We start from the raw sequence: 12,388 nt of genomic DNA, 5'->3' as shown, positions 1-12,388 counted from the left end.
TGATTAGCAGGTGGGTTTGTAATTGGGTGGGTGGGTAGCAGGTGGGTTTGCATCAGTATGTTCCAGAGTCTTGGCTAGGAAGGGGAGGTTGGAAATGGGGCGTAAGTTATTGAGGATGGTGGTGTCCAGTCCTGGCTATTAAGATGGGTTGAGTTCAGCTGTTTTGTAGTTGGAGGAGACAGTTCTGTGTGCGAGGGAGAGGTTTACGATGTGTGTGTTATATGGACAGAGAGCAGGCAGGCAGGCTTTGATGAGAACATGGGGAGAGGAACCAGGGAGCAAGTTGTAGTCTTGGAAGACATGATGAGTTTATAGGGAGAGTCAATGAGGGCAAATTTGGAGAGCCAGGTTTCAGGTGTGACAGTTGGTAGGTTGACAGGGGGAGAGCCAGGTTTCAGGTGTGACGGTTGGTAGGTTGACAGGGGGAGAGCCAGGTTTCAGGTGTGATGGTTGGTAGGTTGACAGGGGGAGAGCCAGGTTTCAGGTGTGATGGTTGGTAGGTTGACAGGGGGAGAGCCAGGTTTCAGGTGTGACGGTTGGTAGGTTGACAGGGGGAGAGCCAGGTTTCAGGTGTGATGGTTGGTAGGTTGACAGGGGGAGAGCCAGGTTTCAGGTGTGATGGTTGGTAGGTTGACAGGGGGAGAGCCAGGTTTCAGGTGTGACGGTTGGTAGGTTGACAGGGGGAGAGCCAGGTTTCAGGTGTGACGGTTGGTAGGTTGACAGGGGGAGAGCCAGGTTTCAGGTGTGACGGTTGGTAGGTTGACAGGGGGAGAGCCAGGTTTCAGGTGTGACGGTTGGTAGGTTGACAGGGGGAGAGCCAGGTTTCAGGTGTGACGGTTGGTAGGTTGACAGGGGGAGAGCCAGGTTTCAGGTGTGACGGTTGGTAGGTTGACAGGGGGAGAGCCAGGTTTCAGGTGTGACGGTTGGTAGGTTGACAGGGGGAGAGCCAGGTTTCAGGTGTGACGGTTGGTTGGTTGACAGGGGGAGAGCCAGGTTTCAGGTGTGACGGTTGGTAGGTTGACAGGGGGAGAGCCAGGTTTCAGGTGTGACGGTTGGTAGGTTGACAGGGGGAGAGCCAGGTTTCAGGTGTGACGGTTGGTAGGTTGACAGGGGGAGTGCCAGGTTTCAGGTGTGACGGTTGGTAGGTTGACAGGGGGAGTGCCAGGTTTCAGGTGTGACGGTTGGTAGGTTGACAGGGGGAGAGCCAGGTTTCAGGTGTGACGGTTGGTAGGTTGACAGGGGGAGAGCCAGGTTTCAGGTGTGACAGTTGGTAGGTTGACAGGGGGAGAGCCAGGTTTCAGGTGTGACGGTTGGTAGGTTGACAGGGGGAGAGGCGGTTGAGGGAGATTGATCAATCAGTGATGAGTTTATTTTAATGATTTTGTCCTTGAAAAACTGAAGGATTGAGTTACAGAGTTCAGTGGAGGGAGTAGAGAAGGTGTCATCACGGGGCTGTAGTTCAGTGGAGGGAGTAGAGAAGGTGTCATCACGGGGCTGTAGTTCAGTGGAGGGAGTAGAGAAGGTGTCATCACGAGGCTGTAGTTCAGTGGAGGGAGTAGAGAAGGTGTCATCACGGGGCTGTAGTTCAGTGGAGGGAGTAGAGAAGGTGTCATCACGGGGCTGTAGTTCAGTGGAGGGAGTAGAGAAGGTGTCATCACGGGGCTGTAGTTCAGTGGAGGGAGTAGAGAAGGTGTCATCACGGGGCTGTAGTTCAGTGGAGGGAGTAGAGAATGTGTCATCACGGGGCTGTAGTTCAGTGGAGGGAGTAGAGAAGGTGTCATCACGGGGCTGTAGTTCAGTGGAGGGAGTAGAGAATGTGTCATCACGGGGCTGTAGTTCAGTGGAGGGAGTAGAGAAGGTCTCATCACGGGGCTGTAGTTCAGTGGAGGGAGTAGAGAAGGTGTCATCACGGGGCTGTAGTAGTTTTCTGGCAATGGAGAAGTCCGGAAGTTCTTAACACATTCATCAGTATAAAGATCCTCAATCAGCTTTCTGAATTGCCTTAGAGGAACCAACACATCAAATTTAAGAACATTTTGCAGATTGTTCCACAAATAAGGGGAAAGAAAACTAAAAGCTGATTTACCGCCGTAGAGGCCAAAGGACTTTTCATCCCTGAGACCGTGGGTGGTAACTCATGTCTAAAGTTTAGTAATGATGTTAGGTAAAGTGGGACTTTTTGTAAAAGGGTTTTATAAATTAAAACATAGTAATGTATCAACCTACGTGGCATCAAAGAGGACCAACCATCTTTCTGGTAGAGAATGCAGTGATGAGTACCAAACTTGTCCCCTGTAATAAAGCGCAGTGCGCTGTGGTAAACTGCATCTAACTGCTTTAATGAAGTGGCAGTTCCATTCATATCGATGATGTCACCACAGTCTAGAACCGATAGGAACGTCGACTGAATAATCTGCGTTGTACCATTTATCGAGAGGCAGGACTGAATGATCTAAAGCAGCATAAGATTGATATAGCTCTTCTTCAGGAGACACACCTGACTGACTCTGAGTGTTATAAACTGAAGAGAGAGTGGGTGGGTCAAGTGTACTATTCATCTTTCACCTCTCGGGCAAGAGGTGTGGCCATTCACATTAATAAGCATTGCCCCTTTCAGATACAATCTCCGATTAAAGACAAAGGGGGCAGGTTTGTGATCATTCAAGGTTTCATTCAAGGTTTCATTTCCATTGTGAATGTGTATGGGCCTAACCATGATGATTGTACATTTTACCAAGACATATTTTTGAAGTTAACGTGCCCCTCATCAGAGATAATAATGGCAGGGGAATTTAACTTGGTACTGGACCCTTCCAATGATAAATATTCCTCTAATAGTATCAACCTCACACAGGCAGCTACAATGTTAAAATCAGAAATGAAAGATTTAGGACTTGTAGACGTATGGAGATTTCACAACCAAAAGGTTAAAGAATACTCATTTTACTCTCCTGTCCATAACAGTTACTCTAGAATTGACTTATTTCTTATTCCTGCAGGCAAGGGAAGTTTATTACCAATATGTAAGTATTAACCAAGTGTAAGTATTTACCAAGATGTATATCAGATCACTCTGCCCTGCTGGCTTCATTACCAGTCAGTAAAACACAACCACCTCAAGAAGGTGGAGGTTTGGCACATACTTACTAAATAATCCCACATTTGTAACATTTCTGATCACTCATATCGACATATTTGTAAGCACCAATAACAATGCCTCCCCCCTAACTTTATGGGAAGCTCTCCTTGCATATCTGAGGGTTCAAATAATTTTGTTTATGTCAGGTGCTCGTAAGATGTATATGGCTCAAGTACTGTATATTCGTTGGAGAAAGAAATTAGAAATCTGGAAAATGAACATAGTATAACATTTGACAACTCAACTGAAATATAACACCCCGATGACCTACAAAGCGGAAAACGCACTTAGGAGAACAAAACAAAACTACTATGAACATGGAGATCAAGCAGGAAAGTTGCTTGCTTGGCAGATAAGGCGAGAGGAAGCTAGTGGAGTTATTAGCTCTATTAAGCTGCCCAATAACACAGTTGTTCAGGGTCCTGAGGAAATGTATCTAGTCTTTAGGGAGTTTTATGAAACATTGTCTAGTCTGAAGGGGATACCCCTGCCACAATGCATGAGTTTTTGAACAAACTCAATTTACAAGTTTTAACTTAAAAAAAAAGATTACATCTGAGGAAAGTAGGGAATGCATTTTCAACACCACTGGGCGAAAATCACAAGGGTTAGACGGATTCCCTATTGAATTCTATAGATTGTTTTTACCCAAACTAATTGAGCCTCTTTGCAATATGTTTAATTATGCGATAGAGACAGAAAAGGTTGAGGACACACTTGAACAGGCACTGATCACAGTTTTGTTAAACCCTGGGAAAGATCTTCTGCTTTGTGGGTCATGTACACCAATATCTTTATTGAACACTGCACATAAGATTCTTGCGAAACTCATAGCTCTTAGACTAGGTAAGGTTCTTCCTGACTTGGTTGATATGGACCAAACAGGCTTTGTAAGAAACCGCTCATCTCCTGATAATATCAGAAGATTATTTAACATTATGCATTATGGAGAGAATGACCAAGAACCTGTAGTGGAGGCTTTATTAGATGTGGAAAAAAAGCTTTTGACAGCATAGAATGGAACTACCTGTTTGAAGTTTTAAAGAGGATGAATATTGGCCCTAAGCATGTACAGTTGAAGTCGGAAGTTTACATACACTTAGGTTGGAGTCATTAAAAGTAGTTTTTCAACCACTCCACAAATTTCTTGTAACAAACTATAGTTTTGGCAAGTCGGTTAGGACATCTTCTTTGTGTATGACACAAGTAATTTTTCCAACAATTGTTTACAGACAGATTATTTCACTTATAATTCACTGTATCACAATTACAGTGGGTCAGAAGTTAACATACACTAAGTTGACTGTGCCTTTAAACAGCTTGGAAAATTCCACAAAATGATGTCATGGCTTTAGAAGCTTCTGATAGCCTAATTGACATCATTTGAGTCAATTGGAGGTGTACCTGTGGATGTATTTCAAGGTCTACCTTCAAACTCAGTGCCTCTTTGCTTGACATCATGGGAAAATCAAAAGAAATCAGCCAAGACCTCAGAAAGACATTGTAGATCTCCACAAGTCTGGTTCATCCTTGGGAGCAATTTCCAAATGCCTGAAGGTACCACGTTCCTCTGTACAACCAGTAGTACGCAAGTATAAAACCCATGGGACCACACAGCCGTCATACCGCTCAAGGAGACGCCTTCTGTCTCCTAGTGATGAACATACTTTGGTGCGAAAAGTGCAAATCAATTCCAGAACAACAGCAAAGGACCTTGTGAAGATGCTGGAGGAAACAGGTACAAAGTATCTATATCCACAGTAAAACGAGTCCTATATCGACATAACCTGAAATGTCGCTCATCAAGGAAGAAGCCACTGCTCCAAAACCGCCATAAAAAACCCAGACTACGGTTTGCAACTGCACATGAGGACCAAGATTGCATCTTTTGGAGAAATGTCCTCTGGTCTGATGAAACAAAAATAGAACCGTTTGGCCATAATGAGCATCGTTATGTTTGGAGGAAAAAGGGGGAGGATTGCAAACCAAAGAACACCATCCCAACGGTGAAGCACAGGGGTGGCAGCATCATGTTGTGGGGGTGCTTTGCTGCAGGAGGGACTGGTGCACTTCACAAAATAGATGGCTTCATGAGGAGGAAATTGATGGGGATATATTGAAGCAACATCTCAAGACATCAGTCAGGAAGTTAAAGCTTGGTCGCAAATGGGTCTTCCAAATGGACAATGACCCCAAGCATACTTCCAAAGTTGTGGCAAAATGGCTTAAGGACAACAAAGTCAAGGTATTGGAGTGGCCATCACAAAGCCCTGACCTCAATCCTATAGAAAATTTGTGGGCAGAACTGAAAAAGCGTGTGCGAGCAAGGAGGCTAACAAATTAGACTTCGTCACACCAGCTCTGTCAGGAGGATTGTGCCAAAATTCACCCAATGTATTGTGGGAAGCTTGTGGAAGGCTACCCGAAACGTTTGACCCAAGTTAAACAATTTAAAGACAATGCTACCAAATACTAATTGAGTGGATGTAAACTTCTGACCCACTGGGAATGTGATGGAAGAAATAAAAGCTGAAATAAATCATTCTCTCCACTATTATTCTGACATTTCACATTCTTAAAATAAAGTGGTGATCCTAATTGACCTGAGACAGGGCATTTTTACTAGGATTAAATGTCAGGAATTGTGAAAAACTGAGTTTAAATGTAGTTGGCTAAGGTGTATGTAAGCTTATGACTTCAACTGTCGGTCTGAATAAATTACTGTTCAAATGTCCGGTGTCTCAGATCCTGACTAATGGAAATGTTTCCTCCCAGTTGTCCCTATCACGTGGCACAAGACAGGGTTGTCCCGCTAGTACTCTCCTTTTTTCTTTGGCTAGCGAGCCACTGGCAGAAGCTTTTAGATCTCATTCATACATGGTGTTCGTGGGTGGGCGTGAACATCTGGTCTCGCTATCCGCTGATGACATTCTGCTTTACCTCTTTAAACCAGAAACGTCACTCCGAGCGTTCGTTGACATCCTGAAAGAATATGGGACCTTTACAGGACATAAAATAAACCTATTGAAGAGTATAATTGTGCCTTTTAACTTCTTGAGAATACAGGGGGTGCTGTTTCGCATTAGCATAATTGCCTCTACAGATTAAACTGCCTCTTATTCAATTATTGCTGTTACTATATGCATATAACCATATACGATTGGATAGAAAACAAGCTATGGTTTCTAAAACCGTTCCAATTTCGTCTCTGAGTGAAACACAGGTCATTTCACAGCACTTTCCCTGAGCCAGAAGAAGATTGCAAGATGTGTATGCTCGCTTCAACGCTCTGCCTATATATGGTCATGCCACCTATGACCCGAAACAGACTTCGTTCTTCTTCCTCTAGGTGTCAGGAAGTTGTCAGAGGAGAAATTTGTTGTTTATCTTGTACTGACGTGAAATAAGACCTATTTCTTTAGCGTGACCGACAACTTCCGGTTTCTGAGATGCGCGTTTTCAGAGGTGCCATTGTCTTTTGTTATGCTGACGTTACGGATGAAAACTATCTCCGTCTCGAAGTTTGTTTGATACATGTGACCATATCACCGTAATGTATGTTTTTTCAATATAGTTTAATCAGATTATTAGAATTTTTTCGGGAGTTTTGCCGTGTTCCGTTCTTTGAGTTTTTTAACTTTGGACAGGGACCGTGCCAGTCGACCAGTACCCAGGCTAAATGAAGAGGGGAAGTTGCCATTGTGAATGGATTGAACGACTCATCAGGACTAAGGACACCTTGATCAACATTCTGATGAAAGACCAGCAATAGTAAGACCCAATTTACGATGTTATTTCATATATCTGTCGTGCATGTGAACTGGTCGGGCGCGTCCAGCTGGTTCTGGCTGGCCTGGTTATGCTAATTTAGCGCTACATTTTGTTTTCGCTATAAAACATTTAATAAATCTGAAATTTTGTTTGGATTCACCAGATGTTGGGCTTTCAATGTCTGTACGCTGTGTATTTTTTCTGAAATGTTTTAAGACAAGTAATTAGTTATATAACGTTGGTCTCTGTAATTGTTCTAGCTGCATCAGCACTATATCAGATTGCAGCTGCAATGTAGAACTGTGATTTATACCTGAAAAATGCACATTTAAAAAAAAAAACTATGCTATACCATAAATATGTTATCAGACTGTCATCTTATGAATTTGTTTGTTGGTTTGTGGCTATCAATATCTTAGTTTAGCCGAATTGGTGATAGCACCTGATGGAGTAAGAAACTGTTGGAGTAAGAAAATGGTGTCTTTTGCTAACGTGTTTAGCTAATAGATTTACATATTTTGTCTTCCCTGTAAAACATTTAAAAAATCTGAAACGGTGGTTTTATTCACAAGATCTGTGTCTTTCATTGGGTGTCTTGGACTTGTGATTTAATGATATTTAGATGCTACTATTTAATTGTGACGCTATGCTAGCGATGCTAATCAGTGTGGGGGAGGTGGGGGGTGCTCCCGGATCCGGGTTAGGTACTCTGTTAACAGGGCAGCTATGCAGCACCTAATCTTCGACCAGCCGTCTTCTTGGAGACCTTAAGACATATAAACTGAACTATTTTCCACTTCTCAAAAAGGTTGGGGAAGGACTGGATAGATGGCGGGATTTACCAATTTATCTTATTGGGCGGGTAAATTGTGTAAAGATGAATATATTACCAAAATTCTTCTACCTTTTTCAAACCTTTCCCTTTCCTATTCCCAAAGTTGTTTTCAAACAACTTAATAGGAAGGTCTCTTCATTTCTGTGGAAAGGGATACCCCCCCCCAGAGTGAAACTCACAACTTTATGCAAACCATATTCAGAAGGAGGGCTTCCTGTTGTGTTACTGGGCATCTCAGTTTTAGGCTGTGATGGTATGGCAAAATACAACAACAAGTTCACCCTCTTGGAGACAGATAGAGGAGGAGTGTCTTTCCCCTGTTTCATTGACATCTATACCTTATATTAGACCTACCAAAAGCTTTGCTAGGTTTCATTAACCCTTTAATTAAAAACACTTTAAATATACTGATTGAATATCTGTAAACAAACAGAAAGGCATAGATCTATACATAAACTAATACCTTTCTATAATAACTTACCCAAACCCCTGAGAGATGCAATTACATGTGCTTGGTTCAACAAAGGAATTAAAACATTTGGTCATCTGTATAGAGAAGGTGAACTACTATAAGAACTGGCATATCATTTTCAGTTACCTCAAACTAATTTCTTCAAGTACCTACAGGTTAGGCACTATATTGCCACTCAGCAGGGAGGTAGGATTCAGTCCATGAGTAAACCTATAACTGATCAAGTGTGGTTGGTGAGGAAAGAGGTAAAATATTTCATTTCCTACAATAAAGCTCTGAAGGCTTGGATGACGCGATATGATGACCTTGGTCTCATTGTTGAGGATGAGAAATGGGGAAAGCTCTTTTTAGATGTTCAGCGTCTTTCATTTAACAAAAGGCACAAGTTGATGCAATTCAATATTTTACATAGGGTCTACTTTATGCCAGAGAGACTGTATAAGATCAATTCTAAATATTCAAAATGTTGCCCGAGGTGTAAAACGGGGTTGGACACACTTATGCATATGTTTTTGTCCTGCCCTGAACTAGGCAATTATTGGGAAGACATTATTCAGATCTTATCACAGGTCACTAATATGACGGTACCACTAGATCCTTCCCTTATTCTTCTGGGAGATGATTCTGTTCTACCAGTTCATATTGGTAGCAAAACCAGATTCATTAAATTGGCGGTCATTGCAGCCAATAAATACACAGCTACTATATGGAAGAGTGACACACCGTCAAGCAAGCAGATGTGGCTAAAAGAACTAACTTCCTATATTCCATCTGAAAAAATTATGTTCAATTTACATAATAAGCCTTTTGAATTTACTGATGTCTGGGGGGACTTTCAGCAGTTTCTAGAGTTGTCACCTCAGCCTCCTCATTATTATTTTCTTCAATAATGTATTATTTGTATTATTATTATTTGTTTTTGCGTTTAATAATTTTTCTTCTAGCATTGGATGTGAAGGTTATTCTGTTTCATTTTTGTTGTTGTTAATCATTTAAGCTAATACCGGTAGAGGGGAGGGAGGGGGGTGTTCATATATTGGGGAGGGAAGGGTTTAGGTACGATGTGCTCCCATGTAGCATGCTGTTTTGTGTAGGTGGAAGGAATAACGAGGCATTATCTGTGTCATATTTTGCTGGTGATTGTTAAATTGAAAAAAAAATCCCAAGAAATATATTATTTAAAAAAAACATGTATTTAGCTTTCTTAATCGAGATAGTACATCTGTTTTTCAATTGTCTGAAGCATTGCCAGTCCACTACAGAGTCAGTTTTCCCTGTTTTGGCACAGGCCTGATTTCTCATCTGAATGAGCTCAGATGAAAGCCAAGGGTTAGATCTATCTTTGACTCTGTAGTGTTTAAAAGGAGCGTGTTTATCTGGCAGAGGAATAAATATGGAGGATAAATGTTCTAGAGCCAACTGTCACGGCTGTCGTCTTCCTCCTCGTCTGAGGAGGAGAAGCGAGAAGGATCGGAGGACCAATACGCAGCATGTTAAGTGTTCGTCCTTTTAATGGAAAAAACTGAACACTACAAAAACAACAAAGAAACAACTGTGAAGCTAAATACCAATCGTGCTGACACAAACACTACACATAGACTATCACCCACAATGACAAAACAGGCTACCTAAATATGGTTCCCAATCAGAGACAACGACTAACACCTGCCTCTGATTGAGAACCATATCAGGCCAAACAGGAGAAACAGACAAACTAGACATACAACATAGAATGCCCACTCAGATCACACCCTGACCAAACAAAACATATAAACATACAAAGCAAACTATGGTCAGGGCGTGACACCAACTCAGGGTCAGGAATACATGAGATAGTGGCTAAATCAGAGTAGAACATGTCATGTAAAAAACCCTTGAGGAGAAAACTTTAAAAAAATGTATCTTCTTAATTAAATTAGGATTAGTAGTTTACTGTTTCGCATCTCTAATACATACTATGGGACAATGATCACTGAGATCATATGCAAACACTTCACTAGACACATATTTATGGGGGTTACTAGTAAGAATTAAATCAATCAGTAAAGAGTTTCCAGGGTTTTTCACATTGAGCCGTGTGGGTTTTGAGATCAATTGAGGCAGATTAAAATCAATGCATATTCCCATACATTGATCTGAGACCGGGGATAGGCAATCCAGATTCATATCACCTAAAATGTCCAACTCAGAGGACTGAAAAGGTTTTAAACACTTGGATTTAGCAGCGATAGCCTCTGACATGGCAGCAGCGGGGTACATCCAAGGAACAAATACATGTGTATTCTGGTTTATGGATACATCTACAACCAGGAGCTCAACAGAAATATTTAAAGATTGGAATGTTGTGAAATTAGATATCACTGGTACAGTATACAGTGCATTCGGGAAAGTAATCAGACCCCTTCCCCTTTTCAACATTTTGTTAGTTTACAGCCTTATTCTATAATGGATTAAATAAAGCATTTTACTCATCAATCTACACACAATACCCCATAATGTCAAAGCGTAAACAGGTAAAAAAAAATGTGTGAAAATTTATTAAAAAGAACACAGAAATATCTTTGGATCTTCCTTTTAAAGTTTTGAGCTTATGTCGCGACAGTTTGTGATAGATGGTGGCAGATTGTGGTAAATTATGTCATTCTAGCAACAATGGCTGACACTTAAATAACGTGCCATAGAATTCTGCGGCACCTCACTAACTGTGCTCCAGTACGCCGCAACTGTTAAAGGAATAACCACTGTACGAGACTCGAAATTGAGCTCAGGTGCATCCTGTTTCTATTGATCATCCTTGAAATGTTTCTAAAACATGATTGGAGTCAACCTGTGGTAAATTCAATTGATTAGACATGATTTGAAAAGGCACACACCTGTCTATATAAGGTCCCACAGTTGACAGTGCATGTCAGAGCAAAAACCAAGCCGTGAGGTCGAAGGAATTGTCCATAGAGCTCCGAGAGAGGACTGTGTCGAGGCACAGATCTGGGGAAAGGAACAAAAACATTTCTGCATCATTGAAGGTCCCCAAGAACACAGTGGCCTCCATCAATCTTAAATGGAAGAAGTTTGGAACCACCAAGTCTTCCTAGAGCTGGCTGCCCGGCCAAGCTGAAAAATCGGGGGAGAATGGCCTTGGTCAGGGAGGTGACCAAGAAACCGATGGTCACTCTGACAGAGCTCTAGAGTTCCTTTGTGGAGATGGGAGAACCTTCCAGAAGGACAACCATCTCTGCAGCACTCCACCAATCAGGCCTTGATGGTAGAGTGGCCAGACGGAAGACACTCCTCAGTAAAAGCCACATGACAGCCTGCTTGGAGTTTGCCAAAAGACACTAAAGGACTCTCAGACCATAAGAAATTCTCTGGTCTGATGAAACCAGTATTGAACTCTTTGGCCTGAATGCCAAGCGTCACGTCTGGAGGAAACCTGGCACCATCCCTACGGTGAAGCATGGTGGTGGCAGCATCATGGTGTGGGGATGTTTTTCAGCAGCAGGGACTGGGAGACTAGTCGGGATCGAGGGAAAGATCAACGGAGCAAAGTGCATAGAGATCCTTGATGAAAACCTGCTCCAGAGCGCTCAGGACCTCAGCCTGGGGGCGAAGGTTCACCTTCTAACAGGACAACAGCCCTAAGCACACAGACAATACATTGCAGGAGTGGCTTTGGGACAATTCTCTGAATGTCCTTGAGTGGCCCAGCCAGAGCCCGGACTTGAACCCGATCCAACAGCTCTGGAGAACCTGAAAATAGCTGTGCAGCGACGTGCCCCATCCAACCTGACAGAGCTTGAGAGGATCTGCAGAGAAGAATGGGAGAAACTGCCCAAATACAGATGTGCCAAGCTTGTATCGTCATACCCAAGAAACTTGAGGCTGTAGTCGCTGCCAAAGGTGCTTCAATAAAGTACTGAGAAAACGATCTGAATACTTATGTAAATTGAATATTTCTGATACATTCTTTTAATACATATGCAAATATTTATAGAAAAAACTGTTTATGCATTGTCATTGTTGTGTGTAGATTGATGAGAAAAACAAACAATTTAATCAATTTTAGAATAAGGCTATAACGTAATGAAAGGGGTCTGAATACTTTCCGAATGCAATGTATTTGGCAACTCCTCCTCTAAATATATTATAATAATTTTACTTCAATGTCTTTATC

This window comes from Salvelinus fontinalis, chromosome 13 (genome assembly GCF_029448725.1).
Source record: "Salvelinus fontinalis isolate EN_2023a chromosome 13, ASM2944872v1, whole genome shotgun sequence".
NCBI lineage: Eukaryota > Metazoa > Chordata > Actinopteri > Salmoniformes > Salmonidae > Salvelinus > Salvelinus fontinalis.
This window is presented reverse-complemented; position numbering follows the sequence as displayed.